General features: G+C 48.2%; 1 pseudogene; it reads right to left on the bottom strand.

The window, feature by feature from the left end:
- Nucleotides 1-9,210: 9,210 nt before the first annotated feature.
- On the bottom strand, nt 9,211-13,174 carry LOC123450178 (annotated as a pseudogene).
- Nucleotides 13,175-19,385: the final 6,211 nt, after the last annotated feature.

Raw genomic sequence — 19,385 nt, 5'->3', positions numbered from 1 at the left:
TTTGGGACTAACATATTGATCCAGTGCCCAGTGTCAGTTCCTGTTTGTTGCATGTTTTTTGTTTCGCAGAATATCCATACCAAACAAAGTCCAAACGTAATAAAAACTTACGGATATTTTGTTTTGGAATATTTATGATTTTTGGGAAGAAGAATCAACGCGAGGCGACGCACGGAGTGCCCACAAGCCCTGTCGCCGCAGACAGGGGGTGGGCCCGCGGCAGGAAGGCTTGTTGCCACTCCTTAAGGCGGTTGGTGCCCTTCTTTCGCCGCAAGAAAGATAATATCCGGAAGAAAATCGTGTTAAAATTTCAGCTCAATCGGAGTTACGGATCTTCGGGAATTTAAGAAACGGTGAAACGCAGAATCTGGGACCGCACAAGCAGAAGGACACAGACAGAGAGATCCAATCTCGGAAGGGCTCTCGTCTCTCCGCCGCCATGAAGACCATGGACCAGAGGGAAAACCCTTCTCCCATCTTGGGAGGAGGTCAAGGAAGAATAATAAGGAGGGGGGCTCTCTCCCCTCTCTCCCGGCGGCGCCGGAACGCCGCCCGGGACATCATCGTGTGACGGCGATCTACACCAACATCTCCATCATCTTCCCCCATCTATATTCAGCGGTTCACTCTCCCGCAACCCGCTGTACCCTCTACTTGAACATGGTGCTTTATGCTACATATTATTATCCAATGATGTGTTGCTATCCTATGATGTCTGAGTAGATTATCGTTGTCCTATCGGTGATTGAGGAATCGCTATGATTGGTTTAATTTGCTTGTGGTTATGTTGCTGTCCTTTGGTGCCCATCATATGATCGCGCGCGTGGATCACACCATAGGGTTAGTTGTATGCTGATAGGACTGTGTATTGCCAGGCTAGAGTGACAGAAGCTTCAAACCTAGCATAGAAATTGATGCATATGGGATTGAAGGGGGACCAATATATCTTATTGCTATGGTTGGGTTTTACCTTAATGAACGTTAGTAGTTGCGGATGCTTGCTAATAGTTCCAATCATAAGTGCATAGAATTCCAAGTAAGGGATGACATGCTAGCAGAGGCCTCTCTCACATGATACTTGTTATCGATCTAGTAACATAGTCAATTGTTTAGGGACAAATCCGCAATTCCTACCACCACTTTTCCACACCCGTTAGACACTCGTAGTTGTTTATTTATCTAACCAGCCCCTAGTTTTATTTACGTGTTCTTTACTTTCTTGCAAGCCTATTCTATCACTCCTACAAAGTACTTCTAGTTTCGTTCTTGTTCTAGGTAAAACGAACGTAAAGTATGCATAAAGTTGTATCGGTGGTCGATAGAACTTGAGGGAATATTTGTCCTACCTTTAGCTCCTCGTTGGGTTCGACACTCTTAGTTATCGAGAAAGGCTACAATTGATCCCCTATACTTGTGGGTTATCACTCCGCTGCCTTTTTTAGCACTTTGTAGGCACTTTTTAATTCTTGCCTTGCACTAAATTGGATGTTACATACACAACAATAAAGGACAACTATATTTCACATCATCGTCACGAATATACTACACCATCTCATCCATCGTGCTTTGTCGAACATATTACAAAATGTAGACACGAGTTACATGCACATATGCATGTGTTTTACACTTTAACATTTCATCTGAATTGCATCGACGGACAATAGTATTCTCCCTTCACATCTAGGACCTCTGCATCTAAGAATCCGGCAATTTCCTCTTGAATTGCTTGTACACGTTCCTGTGGTAGAAGACCGTCCCGCAACCATTCGATCTAATTTAAAGAAGGGGCCAATATATCTCAATAAAACCGAACATAATTGATGGTAATAAAATAAAGTTGTGAGTATTGTTTATCATACTTCAAAAATTTTTTATGTCCCGGTTTTTGCCCGTCTCATGGGTCGTTTGGCGAATGAACTCACAAACATAGTATCCACATAAATTGTTTACATGTTCCTGCCTCAAGAACTTTACGAGAACAGAATTCAATCAAAAACATAATCAAAAATGATAATGGTATTGAAACTAGAGTAAACAGATGCGCGGATCTAGCTAGTAGGTACTTACATCCATTTGTCTAAATGTAAGCTCTGCCTTCCAAACACCCCGACACTTGAGGGTGAACCGTTTCCAAGCCCTGCCAAGAAAAGAAAATGAATAAATGAGTTCTATATTAATTACTTGCTACCAGGAAGTGAACGAAAAGTTGTCGATATAGTGTCATAATGATTGAAATTACATCTGGAGGCATTCCTGCATGTTCGCTCAATCGGTGAGGGGTGTGTGTTTCGGGTCCATGACTTTTACTAGCCCCTCGTCAGGTACAATGATTAATAGAATAAAGTGGAAGTGCGCACGCATAACGAGCCAATTATACACTTAATAACATCGAGTAAGCAAAAATAGAATGTGTTTAGTAACACTCACTTGAAGTTGTAAGGAAATAGTATTTCCCTTTTGATAGTGGAAAACCTTAACCCTTGTACCAAGTTATTCTCTGTCTCGCGGGGATCCAGTGCGAGACTTTTGTCATGAATGAAATATGGGTCAATGAACCCAATGTCATAGATTCGTCCTCTTTTGCATTCGAGAAACTTTCATTCTGCAAAATTAATATAGTGATGATTAAGATTATACATGTAAGGAACGAGCTGAGTAAGACTTAATGACATAAATTAATAATACTTACAAACAATAAGAACCTATGATAGATTTGTCGAGGGCGTCTTGTTTGTATAACTGAAATAATTCATCGAATTCAATCATTAGCACGCCATCTCCATGCCTGTAATGCTCGTTTTTATATGCATAGTAGATCCAGATTTGTTGTTCAGCACATGCTCGCATGTACCAGTCATGCAATCTTTGCATTTTTGTTGGTAGCTCGTTGACTAACTCAGGTTTGACGAGAGGAGACCCGTGCCAGTACACGTATGTTAGGTCAGCGAATTCATGTATATGGTTTAAGTACTCATCAATAGACATGCCATGAGCCTTGGTCGCTTCTCCGTATAGTGCAACAAACTCCGGATCGATACTAGTTGTTTCATCATTCCTCTGCTCGACCGCAGCTCCGCTCGAGCACACCTTTGTATCGGAGTACACTTTGAGCGGGGGTCACGATTGGTTTTTTTGTTGTTCAAGATGGGCAACTGATTTCTCGCTGGACGTACTACTCTTCAACTTCTGCTTTTTTGCCTCAGCCGACCTGAGAATAGAGCGTTCATAGTCTGTTGGCAACGGTGGTGGTGGATCTGCAAGGGTATTCAACATTTTCACACACGCGGCGTGATCTTTTGGGGTGACCGGGAACTCTGGCTCTTTCAGCTTCTTCTTGTTATCCTTGTCAGCCATCCACTGTTGATACTGGCGTCTGCCCTCTTAATATTTTCCTCTCCACTATAGTCCCAAGGTCTCATCTCCATATCCTTATGAGGTACTTTTGGGAGGGGCAACAACTTACGTTTCGATGATCGGAACCCCTTTATGCCGCCACTATTAGCGGTGATACGTTTCTGCTTTTTCTCTGATCCTAAGTAGATGGAGACGGCTGACTGGGCGGTGGAGACGGCTGATGCGGCAGTGGAGACGGCTGCGCTGGAGACTGGTGAGGCGACAAAGATGACGGTTGCGGTGGAGACTGGTGAGGCGGCGAAGACGACGGTTGCGGTGGAGACTGGTGAGGTGGAGGCGAAGAAGGATTGCTGCTTTGAGGAGTCGGTGACCTTGGTGGCCAATTTGGAAGCAAGATGTGCTCCTTTGGCCATACAACGGTCTGTTTCTTGACTTCTCCAAGTTTAGTCAAATCCCTATCTTCACCTGCAGGGTAGTCCAGCTTCAGCTCCTCATAATCTTTCATCACTTCATGTGCCGCGACGACAGCGTACGAACTGGAGAGCAATGCCAAGTTGGATTCTGTCCAATTGGTACGGCCATATCGACCGCCACCGTCAACCTTAAGTTAGCAAGTTTCACCTTTAGCTCACAAGGTGTGCTCTCTGTGATATCATCCATTGGGTAGCGACCAGAAGGAGCCATCGTCGGTGCATCATCATCACCATCATCCCGGAGCTGCGTGGAAGCGACACTGCTTTTCCGATTCGATGCAGCTTCTATCATGAGCCGCTGAGATTGGCCGCTACCTTGCTGTCTGTCGATTTGATCCTGCTACAGCCGCTTTACTGCTTCTTCTACATTACGCCGCCGGTTTGCAGCAACCACTTTCTCATGCTGCCTCCTTTTCCTTTCTCCTCTGATGGCTTCTATCGGGAAATCTCTTCCTTTCCTCGGAAAATGCAAACATCCACAACGGGGAGCCTGGTAAGCCTCGTGCTCGTCCTTTGTGTTCATCATTCCCAAGGGCACGTGAGAGCTCGTCGTTCTCTCTATCGGAAACGAACCGTCCCTCTTCAACATCCCTTACTGCACTTCTAATGTTCTCGATGGGTAGTAGGGGATTATCTTTGTGTCTTTGGTTATATATTGCCTTCCCTTCTGCGTTCAACATGCCCCCATGCCCGTAAAACCAGTTTCTTGACCGTTCGATCCATGTTAAGGGCTCTGAAGTGATATTGTTAGCCCGAAATGGTGCCTCAAGTGCTTCCCACTTAGCCATGTGATCGGTGTAGCCAGCAGGCCCCATAAAATGGCGGTACTTCTTCATACGTGAATTCCTCTTATTTGTTGCAGACCTTTTCAAGGCGTCCTCTGATTTCTTGTACGCCACAAATTCGGCACAATAGTCTTTTATCTTCTCATAGCCGTTATCGAAATCTGGAGTCTTATCATGCAAGATAATATCTTGGTGCAATCTTTTCTTCCAGCCCCTGAATAGATCGGCCATCTTCTTAAGAGCCCACTCCTTACTTTTTTCTCTAAGGCCTCTTTTCGCCTCTTCATTTCCTCCTCATTTGGCTCCTCCTCATCTGGATCCACCACTGGCGCCGGCAGGGTGAAATGAATCATGAGCTTTTTCCAAAGGTTTTCTTTGGCTACTGTGCCGACATATGAGACTCCTTCATCCCTTGGCTTAATCCATTCTCGAGTGGTGATAGGGACGTGGTCCCTAACAACAACTCCGCATGCCTTCACAAACTTCTGCTTTACATCTGGGGGAGCAATTGGTTGCCCGACATTTGAGACTCTTTCGATCCTGTACCTCTCACCGTCATCCATCATCTTGGTTTGGCCTCGTTTCGATTGTACTGAAGTTTTGCTCGATCCAGAGGGATAAAAGAAAGAGCGTTAGTATATGTATATAGACAACAGAGGATTAATTTATTAATATATATGCACCTCGACGGAGTCGTCGGCTTCTCCCTCATCGGCTTCTTCCTCATTGGAGCCGCCGAGTCCTCCCTCGCCCGAGGCGTGGGCGTCTACCTCACCGGAGCTTTTACCTGCTGTGTTGAGAGACTCATCTCCCTCGCCAGAAATTTTCCCTCAACGGTGGTACTTATTCACAATGGGTAATCGAACATTTTCCGGTAGAAGCCCCCTCAATGCAACCGGAAGCAACTGCGTCATAATCACGTGGCAATCATGAGACTTCAGATTCTGGAATTTTTTCTCTGCCGTATTTAATATTCCCTTTTTGTTAGATGAGAAGCCAGCGAGGACCTTCATACCGCTCAGGCATTCAAAAAATATTTACTTCTCTCCTTTGGTAAGAGTGTAGCTGCTTAATTATTGACGCCCTTTATTAGTCTTCTTGTCGTATGGGTCTTTCATACGTTGCTGCTCCTCCCGTGCTTCTGTTGTATACTTTGTCTTTCCATACACGCCCAGGAAGCCTAGCAGGTTCACCCAAAGATTCTTCGTCACGTGCATCACATCAATTGAAGACCGGACCTCTAGGCGTTTCCAATAGGGTAGCTCCCAAAATAAAGAATTCTTTTTCCACATGGGCACGTGTCCGGTAACGTCGTCTTTTGAAACAGATTGACCGCCAGGACCCTTTCCAAAGATTACTGTCTGATCCAAATTCTTGACCATAGCCAATAACTCATCACCAGTTGGGAGGTTAGGCTTCTTCCGGTGATCCACCTCACCATTGAAATGCTTGACTTTCTTTCTTACGGGATGATTGGTCGGAAGAAATTGACGATACCCCAGGTAGTCTTATCTAAACAGTGCGTGCATGCATTGTATCCCTTGTTTGACTGTCCTGAAATGTTACTAAGAGCAGGCCAATCATTGATGGTTACGAACACCAATGCTCGTAGGGCAAATTCCCGCTGTTTGTGCTCATCCCACACACGTACACCTAGTTTGGCCCACAACTGCAAAATTTCATCAACTAATGGCCTTAGGTACACATGAATGTTGTTGCCGGGTTTTCTTCGGTCCTTGGATGACCACTGTCATCATAATGAACTTCCGCTTCATGCACAACTAAGGAGGAAGGTTGTAGATACATAGAGTCACGGGACAGGTGTTGTGACTACAGCTCTGCTCCCCAAAAGGATTTATGTTGTCTGTACTTAGACCAAGCCATAAGTTTCTTGGGTCATCTGCAAAGTACGGCCAGTCCCTCTCGATTTTCCTCCACTGCGACCCATGTGCGAGGTGTCTCAACTTCCCGTCTTTCTTACACTCGACTTTGTGCCATCGCATCAACTTGGCATGATCATTATTTCTAAACAGACATTTCAACCGTGGTATTATAGGAGCATACCACATAACCTTAGCAGGAACCTTCTTCCTGGGGGGCTCGTCATCCTCAAAATCACCAAGGTCATCTTGTCTGATCTTGTACTGACATGCAGTGCATACCGGGCATTTGTCCATATTCTCATACTTCTCACTACGGTACAGGATGCAGTCATTAATGCATGCATGTATCTTCTGCACATCTAATCCAAGAGGGCAGATAGTCTTCTTTGCTTCGTACGTAGTCTCGGGCAATTCGTTATCCTTTGGAAGCTTCGGCTTCAATATTTTCAGTAACTTCTCAAATTCCTTGTCACATAAACCAGTTTCTGCCTTCCATTTCAACAATTCCAGTGTGGTACCGAGCTTTGTGCTGCCATCTTCGCAATTTGGGTACAACCATTTTTTATGATCCTTTAGCATGGACTCAAACTTCAACTTCTCCTTGTCTGTATCGCATTATCTCTTTGCATCAGAAATGACCCGACCAAGACCATCAGCGAGCTCATCTGATGCCGGTTGTTCTTCACCTCCTTCTTCTTTATTGTCTTTCATTGCAGTATCACCGTATTCTTTAGTGAACATAGGATAGTTGTCATCATCATCTTCTTCTTCATTGTCTTCCATCCTAACCCCTCTTTCTCCGTGCATGGTCCAACAATAATATGTGGGTATGAAACCTCTCCGAAGCACGTGGCCTTGAATGGTTTTCGAGCTAGAGTACTCCTTCACGTTTCGACAGTCAACACATGGACAAGGCATAAAATTATCCACTTTGTTTGCCTCAGCCACATCGATAAATTTATGCAGGCCTACAATAAATCCAGAACCGCGTCGTTTGCCGTACATCCATTGCTTATGTGCATCGATCTGCATCATACATGAATAGTGAAATGACCACCATATATGGAAACATGCAATATTTTTGTATCAATTACAGATGAAAAGGATAAGGTTGCTAACCTCGGTCGAGGATACCATTTTGTGCGAACTTAAGTGTGACTCGGGCATTAGTCCCGGTTCGTAATGTACTCCGAAGTGCGTCGGTCACCGTACATCTATTGGCGGTTCATATGTATTATGAAATTAAGTATATCAAAAACCATTGCAGAACATCATGAATAGAGAAATGACCAAATTAATACAAGTTCATCATCACATTAAAACCAAAGTACAGTAGTGATCAAATGTTATTATTGCAAAAATAAATACATAAAATTCTCTTGTAAAACAACATACAACTATGTAAAATATTTAAATGCAACAACAAATGCGATCAAAATCGTAACTAAGGTAACAATTGACCCAACAACATAATGATACCAAGCCTCTTTATCAATGTCACATTTTCTAATATTCCTAATATTGAAGCGCATTTCATCCATCTTCAAGCGCATTGCATCCATGTTTAACCGCATTGTATCCATCTTCATGTTGTGATCATCAACGACATCGGCAACATGCAACTCCAGTTCCATATTCTTCTCCTCAATTATTTTCAATTTTTTCTTCAAGTAATTGTTTTCTTTTTCAACCAAATTTAACTTCTCGACAAGAATTTCTATGTCGGTTGGAATTTCCGGTTCACATACCTCCTAGGTTAAAAAAATCTATGTCACGTTGGTGGTCATAATTGTCATAAACACTAAATAAAACAAATAGTTATAAAAGATAATATATACCACATCCGAATCATAGACAGGACGAGGACCGACGGAGGCGGATAACAAAATCATCGCACTATATAATAACAAAAAATAATAAAAATAAGTAGTTTATACAAATATCTATCCAAATCATACAAGTAAGATTTTTTTTAAAAAAAGAAGATAAGAACAAGAGGCACACCACGGAGGTGCTCGCGACGAGATCGGCGTGGACGATTGACAACGGTGAGGACGTGCATGGGACGACACCCTACACATGTGCAGACTCTAAGAAGTTAATTTGAGCTCAAATTTTGCATCTACATCAAAAGAACTCCCACATACACTCCTAAACTAAAACCCACAAACCAGTCTACTTCTAGAGCATTTAAAATGAGCTAAACTAGCTGTGAGAGATGAAAGGATGAGGTAGCTAACCTTTAGAACACTTGTGTAGTTGGTGCATCGTCAAACCTAGACAAATCTTGAGGAAAATGGAGCTTGGAGATGTCGAGCTTGGAGAGGATAAAGCTTAAGTGTGTCTCGGGCATTTCATCAAACACTTCATGTGCTTGCATAGAAGGCTGGCAAGAGCATGGCATGCACACCTCACACAGCCAAAAAACAGAGGGGAGAGTGGACAGGGGCGAGGGTATATATAGGCATCTCTTTGGTCCCGGTTTTAGAAAAAACCCGAGCCTAATATCCTACCATTAGTCCCGGTTCCAGCCCCCAACCGGGACTAATGTTTCGCGGCACGCCACGTGGCAGTCGCTGGATCTTTAGTCCCGGTTTTAGGCACGAACTGGGACTAATGGGTCCAACTGAACCAGGACTATTTCCCCGCGAGGCCCTGGCAGCTTGAACTGGGACCAATGTCTGGCATTGGTATCGGTTTTATTTCGTCCCGGGGCTAATGCGATTTTCTGCTCCGGCCGAAAGCCTTCTTTTCTACTAATGCGACAATCCTTCTTGCGACCTGATGGTCACCAATGCTGCTGAACAACTTGGCGATTCCAAAATCGGATATCTTGGCCACCATCTCCCCGTTGAGGAGAACGTTGGCCGCCTTGAGATCTCGGTGGATCATCGTGTGCCTCGAGTCCTGGTGACGGTAGAGAAGCCCTCTGGCAATTCCGAAGATGATGTCCATCCTAGAATTCCAGCTCAAGGTGGCACGTCTCGTTGGATCTGTTGGCGAATTTACACAATTGAATTTCTCGTCATAAAGGGTAGTAACTGGTATGATGCAGCCACTTAGACATGTCTTACGTACCAAAAAGGATGGTGTTCAAGCTCTTGTTGCTCATGTACTCGTAGACCAGTATCCTCTCGGAGCAGTAGATGCAGCAGCCGATTAGGCGTACAAGGTTGCGGTGCCGCAGCTTGGCGATCAGGTCCACTTCGTTCTTGAACTCTTTTAGACCTTGCACCCTGTTCCCTGCTAACAACTTCTTCACTGCAAATTCCTGGCCATCTGCAAGAAAATCCAGTTAAGTCAATAACACATTTGTCATACAAGTACAACAATGTGAATGCTATCCACATGTTGTCTATATGAGCATAGGAAATTTCAGTCCACATGGCTTTTACAAGCATTATCACCTTGTAAACAGTGCCGAAATCACCACGCCCTATTTCGTTTTGGGGGCAAAATCCGCCGGTGGCGGCTATAAGATCTTCGAGTTGCTACGTCACACATTCACCTCCAACGATGTCATCAAACTTGGTGACTGAAACATGAAGATGGAAGCCCCAACACATCGGCAATTTTTGATGATTGTTTATTTTTTAGCTTGTGATTTTCCAATTTGTAGGTTCGAACATTGTAATAGGAAAGCAAATAAAGTTGCACAGGAACTTACTAGATTGGATAGATTTTCCTCTACTGTTGGTTGGTTTGAGGAGCCTATGAATGAATTGTACCTTTCCTCGCCAACGATGTATTTGTTATATCGGTAAAGTAAAGTTCATATGTTTTTCCTTAAAACCTTCCGTTGATATCTCTATTACCTCAAAAATGGTCGTACGTGATAATTTTAGTATATTAAATTAGGAATAATGTTTGTCAACTCCATGGAGTTGTGGCTCTATCTTCCTTCCTCTTTGATCCAATCCAATAGGAGCACTCACAACATAAATCTAGTGTTGCACCTTTCATGAACATCGACCTTGCTCAAGATCTGGACTTCGCTGTATGGAGATTGGCATTTTTGCACCTTTGTTCTTTTGGTTGGCACTCTATAGTTGAGGATGCAGTTTTTTCCAGTCAGCTTTGATAGTCCAATCTATAATTTTTTCTGCAGCTTAATATTATTGAAACAGGGTGTCAAGGAACTTGATGTGGAGTGTTTTATATGCTAATATGGTTAAAAAGATTTTTTTTGAAGAAGGATACTTAGCGTACTAAATTTGTGAGAGAAAAGGATAATACATATGTTTACCCACGAATTCGACAACCATCCCAACATGTCTTTCTACTAATACCTCCTATTCCCAAAGATGTAGAATTGAGATAGTGAAAGTTGCAAGGGGTAGTAGGCTCTTCAATGCTAGTGGTTCTCTTTCACTTCAACACATCCTTGCTTTTGGATGTGTGCACTTTCATTTGTTTCACACTTCGAATTCTATTTATAATAGGCATAATCAAGAAGGGGACAAGTGGTGGTGTTGTATCTACCAATGAGTTATAACACTTCCCCGTCCCATCGAGAAAGAGAACTAACGAATCATAAGGCAAAGGGGCGAGACACTCAAGGCCACTCTTTCTCCAGGCTTACTTTTCGCACTATTATGGATAGTCAAATAATGGGAAAAAATGGATTCTAAAGAAAAATCATTATTGACGGCCCAAAACCATAGATATAAATAGATACAACTTCCATTTATTTGTTGAATATACTGTTGAACTAAGAATACCATAGTCTAGTGTCGGACACTCATAAGCACCATTGAAGGTTTCAAGGTTCAACTCCCATCCATTGTACTTTACATGTTTCTACCTTTCCAGAACCGAAATCCTTTCTAATAAATTGATGAAGAAAAATCCATGTCAGCCTAGAGTTTCCTATCAATCTTCACCAAACACCTCTCTCATATCAAGCATCAATGCCACAACTTCCTAGCCCTAGTGCATTATGCCTGGCTAAATCCTGTTTTTGTCTTCTCGACATGACGACATCCAATACCGGGTGAGGAAGCATATAAAACAACAAACCTAGAACTCACAAGGTCAATAATTGTGGAGAGGGATAAGATAAATGAGAAAGACGAAGCAAAATGCACTCATATTGTGCATCATTAACTTTTTGATTAGTTTGTGTTCCTTAGCACATGTGTCACGTGGTATATTGTGCATCAAAAACTTTCCGAGAGAGCAGAAAATACGTTTTTTCCTTTTCCGAGAGGCACGGCCGTGCCTCTCTCGGACGCAAAACTGTGTCTCTCGTGGAAAAAAGAGAGAGCAGAAAACACATTTGTTTTCCTTCTCGAGAGACACGGCCGTGCGCCTCACGATAGCAAAACCGCGCCTCTCGCGGAAGCAAAACCGTGCCTCTCGCGGAAAAAAGAGAGAGCAGAAAATGCGTTTTTTTCCTTTCCGAGAGGTACGTTTTGCGATAGCCTCTCGTGGAAGCAAAACCGTTCCTCTCGCGAGAAAAAAAGAAAGCAGAAAACGCGTTTTTTTTTCCTTTTCGAGAGGCACGACCGTGAGTCTTGCAATAGCAAAACTGTGCCTCTCGTGGAAGCAAAACGTGCCTCTTGCGAAAAAAAGAAAGAGCACAAAACATGTTTTTTCCATTTCTAAGAGGCACGATTGTGCCTCTCGCGACAGAAAAACATGCCTATTGCGGAAGTAAAACTGTACCTCTCACGAAAAATAATAATTAAAAAACGCGTTTTTTTAGTTTTTAAGAGTGTTCGCTGACTAGTTACTCATTTGATATGACGGAGCATGTGCGCATGAGGCCCACTCTAAATTTCTGACATCCCGAAAGTTTGAACGGTAGCCGGTCCAGTTCCAGCGTGAAATCAAGCTATGGTTTTGGAGAACTCCTAGTCAGCGCTGAAGGCCCCGGTTAACGATCCGGCGCGTGCAGCCTCGTTGGCCTGGGCCGGTCCACTAATACATACGCGAGCTGCCCAGGTTTTTCCTCTTTTTTTTATTAATACGGTATGAAAGACAACCCATATCTTCTATTTGTTACAAAAATAAAAATATGAAAACAGAAAAGTTTTACAAATTTAAATAAAAAGGTTCATCCATTTGAAAAAAGAAAATCATATTTTCAAAAATGGTTCATCAATTTTGAAATAAGTTCATCCAATTGGAAAAAAGTTCATCGAAATTGAGGAATAAGTTCATTAAATTGGAAAAAAAATCATCGAAATTCAAAAAAAGTTCATGTATTTTTGGAAAAAGTTCATTGAACTAAAACAAAGTTCATGTATTTTTAAAAAAACATCGTTGAACTGAAACAAAAGTTCATGAACTTTTTACAAATTAAATTGAAGTTAAAAAAGTTCATCAATTTTAGAAAATATTCAGCAATTTTAATAACTGTTCTTCAAAGTTTAAAAGTAGTTTATCAACATTAAAAAATGTTTATAGAGTTTGCCAGAAAAAGTTCATCACCCTGCGTGTATATGGGCCAGCCCATTAAAAATGCTGCAGGCGCCAGTTAACAAATTGAATGTTAACTGACGCCTGCAGCGCCGAATAGGAAATGCCATGGTGTTGACGCCGACTGTTGGTGAAGCGCAGTGCGCGCATGATCATGAGGCTGACCCAGATCAAGGCTCTTGCTCGCTTTTCTGTCCGTGCTGCTTCTCTCAGCCTCGGCCGTCGCCGGCAGCACATTGACGCAGGGGACAGCCATCAGCGGCGACCGGAGGCTGGCCTCGCCGTGCGGGTTCCAGCTCGGCCTCTTCTCCGTCGCCAACAACACCAGCTGGTTTCGCGGTGTAGGGAATAAGACGCGGCGGCGAGCCGACCACGTCGGGTGCGTATATGGGTGCGTACTGGGCGTGGTGGGCGAGCCGGGTTTGCACGCATGTGTGCGCGTGTGTGTGTGCGCGTGAGCCAGCGCATGTGTGCATGAGGCTGCACGAGGCTGTTGGCGATGGAGCCGGAGGGGTGACCGCGTCGCCCGGGCAGTTAGTGGCCGCGTCGTCTGCGTACGGGCGCGACGGGAGCGCGAGCCAGGTAGACCGTGGGGTGCGGGGCGTGGGCGAGTGGGAGCGCCGTGGGCGCAGCGTGCGTACGAGCGCGCGTATAAAACTCGCTGGGTCCTCTGTGTATTCAGCAGCCGGAGCTGAGTTCGTGCTCAGTTCAGAGAAAATACAAGCGGCCGTTCGTGCGGCCGGCGGCGTACGTGCGCCGGGCAAAGAAATCTTGCTGTGTTCTCCTCGTTCTTCCTCCTTCCTTCTTCTACACCTGTGCGAGAGAGAGAGAGAGAGCTCAGGTGAGGAGGAGAGCTAGGGTAGACCCCATCATTTGGTATCGGGGCCTCGTGTGACCAGGGAGCTCGACGGCCATGGCGTTGGTCCCGTACTCTGGCAGGTTTGGGACGACGATGGCGACGTCGGTCCCGATGCTTACGGGGGCGAACTACACCACCTGGGCCATCAAGGTGGAGGCTGATCTCGACGCCGCCGGGCTCTGGGAGGCGGTCGTGCCGCCGGAGGAAGTGGCATCGGCGTTGATCGCGAAGAAGGACAAACCGGCGCGCGCGTATCTACTGCGGGCGCTCGCCGATGATCTGCTGCTGCAGGTCGCGTCGAAGAAGACGGCGACAGACATTTGGGCGAGCCTGCGGACTAGGTTCGTGGGTGCGGACCGTGTGCGTGCGGCGAGGCTCGGCACGCTTCGAGGGGAGTTCGAGCTCCTGCGCATGGCGGAGTCCGAAACCCTAGACGCGTTCGCCGGAAGGCTGGGAGGCATGGCGGCGCGGTATGCGGCGTTGGGCTCAACCATGGAGGACTCCGCGCTCGTCAAGAAGCTGCTCGACTCGGTGCCGGACCGCCTGTATGCGGCGGTGGCCGGAATCGAGCAGTTCTGCGACGTGAGCACCATGCTGTTCGAGGACGGTCTCGGCCCGCTGAAGGCTTTCGACGAGAGGCTGCAGCGCCGAGGACAGACGGGCGGCGAACGGGAGGACGACCAGCTGATGCTCACCGCGGAACAGTGGCGTGCGCGGGAACGACGGCGAAGCGGTGCGCGAGACGACGACGACGACGGCAACAACGTGGCGTCTAACGTCAGGAAGAACCGCCGCGGATGCTGCTACCACTGCGACGAGCGGGGACACTTCAAGAGGGACTGCCGGCATCGGAGGAAGGGGCCGGCGGCGGAGGAACACGCACTGCTCGGAGACGTCGACGTCGAGAACGCCGGCCTGCTCTGAGCCGCGTCTTAGGGCGAGATTGTTGGGAATAACACGCGGCGGCGAGCCGACCACGTCGGGTGCGTATATGGGTGCGTACTGGGCGTGGTAGGCGAGCCGGGTTTGCACGCATGTGTGTGCGTGTGTGTGTGTGTGCGCGCGAGCCAGCGCATGTGTGCGTGAGGCTGCACGAGGCTGTTGGCGATGGAGCCGGAGGGGTGACCGCGTCGCCCAGGCAGTTAGTGGCCGCGTCGTCTACGTACGGGCGCGACGGGAGCGCGAGCCAGGTAGACCGTGGGGTGCGGGGCGTGGGCGAGTGGGAGCGCCGTGGGCGCAGCGTGCGTACGAGCGCGCGTATAAAACTCGTTGGGTCCTCTGTGTATTCAGCAGCCGGAGCTGAGTTCGTGCTCAGTTCAGAGAAAATACAAGCGGCCGTTCGTGCGGCCGGCGGCGTACGTGCGCCGGGCAAAGAAATCTTGCTGTGTTCTCCTCGTTCTTCCTCCTTCCTTCTTCTACATCTGTGCGAGAGAGAGAGAGAGAGCTCAGGTGAGGAGGAGAGCTAGGGTAGACCCCATCATTTGGTATCGGGGCCTCGTGTGACCAGGGAGCTCGACGGCCATGGCCTTGGTCCCGTACTCTGGCGGGTCTGGGACGACGATGGCGACGTCGGTCCCGATGCTTACGGGGGCGAACTACACCACCTGGGCCATCAAGGTGGAGGCTGATCTCGACGCCGCCGGGCTCTGGGAGGCGGTCGTGCCGCCGGAGGAAGCGGCATCGGCGTTGATCGCGAAGAAGGACAAACCGGCGCGCGCGTATCTACTGCGGGCGCTCGCCGATGATCTGCTGCTGCAGGTCGCGTCGAAGAAGACGGCGGCAGAGATTTGGGCGAGCCTGCGGACTAGGTTCGTGGGCGCGGACCGTGTGCGTGCGGCGAGGCTCGGCACGCTTCGAGGGGAGTTCGAGCTCCTACGCATGGCGGAGTCCGAAACCCCAGACGCGTTCGCCGGAAGGCTGGGAGGCATGGCGGCGCGGTATGCGGCGTTGGGCTCAACCCTGGAGGACTCCGCGCTCGTCAAGAAGCTGCTCGACTCGGTGCTGGACCGCCTGTATGCGGCGGTGGCCGGAATCGAGCAGTTCTGCGACGTGAGCACCATGCTGTTCGAGGACGGTCTCGGCCGGCTGAAGGCTTTCGACGAGAGGCTGCAGCGCCGGGGACAGACGGGCGGCGAACGGGAGGACGACCAGCTGATGCTCACCGCGGAACAGTGGCGTGCGCAGGAACGACGGCGAAGCGGTGCGCGAGACGACGACGACGACGGCAACAGCGTGGCGTCTAACGTCAGGAAGAACCGCCACGGACGCTGCTACCACTGCGACGAGCGAGGACACTTCAAGAGGGACTGCCCGCATCGGAGGAAGGGGCCGGCGGTGGAGGAACACAAACTGCTCGGAGACGTCGACGTCGAGAACGCCGGCCTGCTCTGAGCCGCGTCTTAGGGCGAGATTGTTGGGAATAAGACGCGGCGGCGAGCCGACCACGTCGGGTGCGTATATGGGTGCGTACTGGGCGTGGTGGGCGAGCCGGGTTTGCGCGCATGTGTGCGTGTGTGTGTGTGTGTGTGTGTGTGCGTGAGCCAGCGCATGTGTGCGTGAGGCTGCACGAGGCTGTTGGCGATGCAGCCGGAGGGGTGACTGTTGGAAATATGCCCTAGAGGCAATAATAAAATGGTTATTATCATATTTCCTTGTTCATGATAATCGTCTATCGTTCATGCTATAATTGTATTAACAGGAAACAGTAATACATGTGTGAATGAATAGATCACAATGTGTCCCTAGCAAGCCTCTAGTTGGCTAGCTCGTTAGTCAATAGATGATCATGGTTTCCTGATCATGGGCATTAGATGTCATTGATAACGGGATCACATCATTGGGAGAATGATGTGATGGACAAGACCCAATCCTAAGCCTAGCACTAGATCGTATTGTTCGTATGCTAATGCTTTTCTAATGTCAAGTATCTTTTCCTTCGACCGTGAGATTGTGCAACTCCCGGATACCGTAGGAGTGCTTTGGGTGTATCAAACGTCACAACGTAACTGGGTGACTATAAAGGTGCACTACGGGTACCTCCGAAAGTGTCTGTTGGGTTGGCACGAATCGAGATCGGGATTTGTCACTCCGTGTGACGGAGAGGTATCTCTGGGCCCACTCGGTAGAACATCATCATGAGCTCAATGTGACTAAGGAGTTAGTCGCACGATGACGTGCTACGGAACGAGTAAAGAGACTTACCGGTAACGAGATTGAACAAGGTATAGGTATACCGACGATCGAATCTCGGGCAAATTCTATACCGACAGACAAAGGGAATCGTATACGGGATTGATTGAATCCTTGACATCGTGGTTCATCCGATGAGATCATCGTGGAGCTAGTGGGAGCCACCATGGGTATCCAGACCCCGCTGATGGTTATTGGCCACAGAGGTGTCTCGGTCATGTCTGCCTGTCTCCCGAACCCGTAGGGTCTACACACTTAAGGTTCGATGACGCTAGGGTTATAGGGAATTGTTGTACGAGGTTACCGAAAGTTGTTCGGAGTCCCGGATGAGATCCCGGACGTCACGAGGAGCTCCGGAATGGTCCGGAGGTAAAGAATGATATATAGGAAGGATGGTTTTGGACACCGGAAGTGTTTCGGGCGTCACCGGTAACGTACCGGGACCATCGGGACCACCGGAGGTGGTCCCGGGGTACCACCGAAGGGGGGCAACGACCCCGGGAGGCTAGATGGGCTAAGTGGGGAAGGGAACCAGCCCTTAAGTGGGCTGGTGCGCCCCCCACCCAGCCCATGCGCACCAGAGAAAGGGGGAAAGGGGGAACCCTGGCATAGGTGGGCCTAAGGCCCACCAGAGGGGTGCGCCACCCCTCCTCCCTGCCCTGGCCGCCGCCCCTCTCCCATCTGGGGCTGCCGCACCCCTTGGGGGTGGGAACCCTAAGGGCTGCGCCCCCTCCCTCTCCCCCTATATATAGATGAGGTCTCGGGGCTGTTTGAGACACGGTTTCATCTCTCTCTCGGCGCAGCCCTGCTCCTCTCCCTCCTCCTCTCTGCCGGCGCTTGGTGAAGCCCTGCCGGGAGACCTCGTCTGTCCACCGACACCATGCCGTCGTGTTGCTGGACTTCTTCCCCAACCTCTCCCTCCTCCTTGCTGGATCAAGGTGCGGGAGACGTCACCGGGCTGCACGTGTGTTGAACGCGGAGGTGCCGTTGTTCGGCACTAGATCGGAATCGCTGCGAGTACGACTCCATCAACCGCGTTCTAGCAACGCTTCCGCTTAGCGATCTTCAAAGGTACGAAGATGCTCTTACCCCTCTCTCGTTGCTGGTCTCTCCATAGGAAGATCTGAACATGCGTAGGAAATTTTTTGAATTTATACTACGTTGCCCAACAGTGACCGCGTCGCCCGGGCAGTTAGTGGCCGCGTCGTCTGCGTACGGGTGCGACGGGAGCGCGAGCCAGGTAGACCGTGGGGTGCGGGGCGTGGGCGAGTGGGAGCGCCGTGGGCGCAGCGTGCGTACGAGCGCGCGTATAAAACTCGCTGGGTCCTCTGTGTATTCAGCAGTCGGAGCTGAGTTCGTGCTCAGTTCAGAGAAAATACAAGCGGCCGTTCGTGCGGCCGGCGGCGTACGTGCGCCGGGCAAAAAAATCTTGCGGTGTTCTCCTCGTTCTTCCTCCTTCCTTCTTCTACATCTGTGCGAGAGAGAGAGAGAGCTCAGGTGAGGAGGAGAGGTAGGGTAGACCCCATCACGCGGCATGTGGCTCACCGCCTCACCGTCGCTAGCTCAGACGTCGGCGTACCTCTGGGCGACCGTCGGCATAGGCATGTACGCCAACGGCTCCTATACAGCTGTCGGCGTAGATACCCCGTCGGCAGCGATTCGGGACTGACGGCCGTTGACGGCGTAGGCATCCACTCAGGCGTGGACACGTGTCAGCACCTGGAGACTTTTCAAACGCATCCACTCATGAGCTAGATTAAGAGCGAATCTTGCTAAGCTATGAGCTTCTAAATTTACATTACGACTTTCAAAGATAACATTACAAGCAAAAGGAGCTGATCCAGATTGGATTTCGTTGATGATTGCTCTATACTTTCCCTGGTTACCCTTCGCAATATCACCAACGACCTGTTTTGAATCCGAGGAAATGATAAAACTGTGGAGGTAGAGGTCTTGCGCCAGGGAGATGGACATGCACCACTCCAACTTCATGTAGTTACTATTCGTAGTGGTCTAGCATTTGCTTAAATTTGATGTATCTCAGAAGGCCTCAGTGAAGTTGGCCGAGGATGGATGAGTAAAAGGCGCTCGCGGTCTGAGAACTTGTTTTGTGGGTACACTTAAGTCTCACTACATGCAAACCGAAAAAACCTGTCACAGAACTTGTGTTGCGGTGCATCTAGGTCACACTGACCATTTGGAGCGGTCTGCCACCCGGTTTTCTTTTTTCAGAGGTCACATGAAGCACACGTGTGGCATGTGGGGGTTGTTTTTTTTTGCAGAAAAGACCCTCTTCTCTTTGCTAATCACGTATCGGGAAAATAATGTGAGCAACAAATCGCATGATCGCAAGGTAATCTGATGGAGAGAACCTAATGGACGACCGTGGTAGAGCAAGGGTTTCTCCTAACACTTGTGC

The sequence above is a fragment of the Hordeum vulgare genome, chromosome 4H, assembly GCF_904849725.1.
Source record: "Hordeum vulgare subsp. vulgare chromosome 4H, MorexV3_pseudomolecules_assembly, whole genome shotgun sequence".
Taxonomy (NCBI): domain Eukaryota; kingdom Viridiplantae; phylum Streptophyta; class Magnoliopsida; order Poales; family Poaceae; genus Hordeum; species Hordeum vulgare.
Note: the sequence above shows the minus strand (reverse complement) of the source record. Positions and strands in the feature narration are given on the sequence as shown.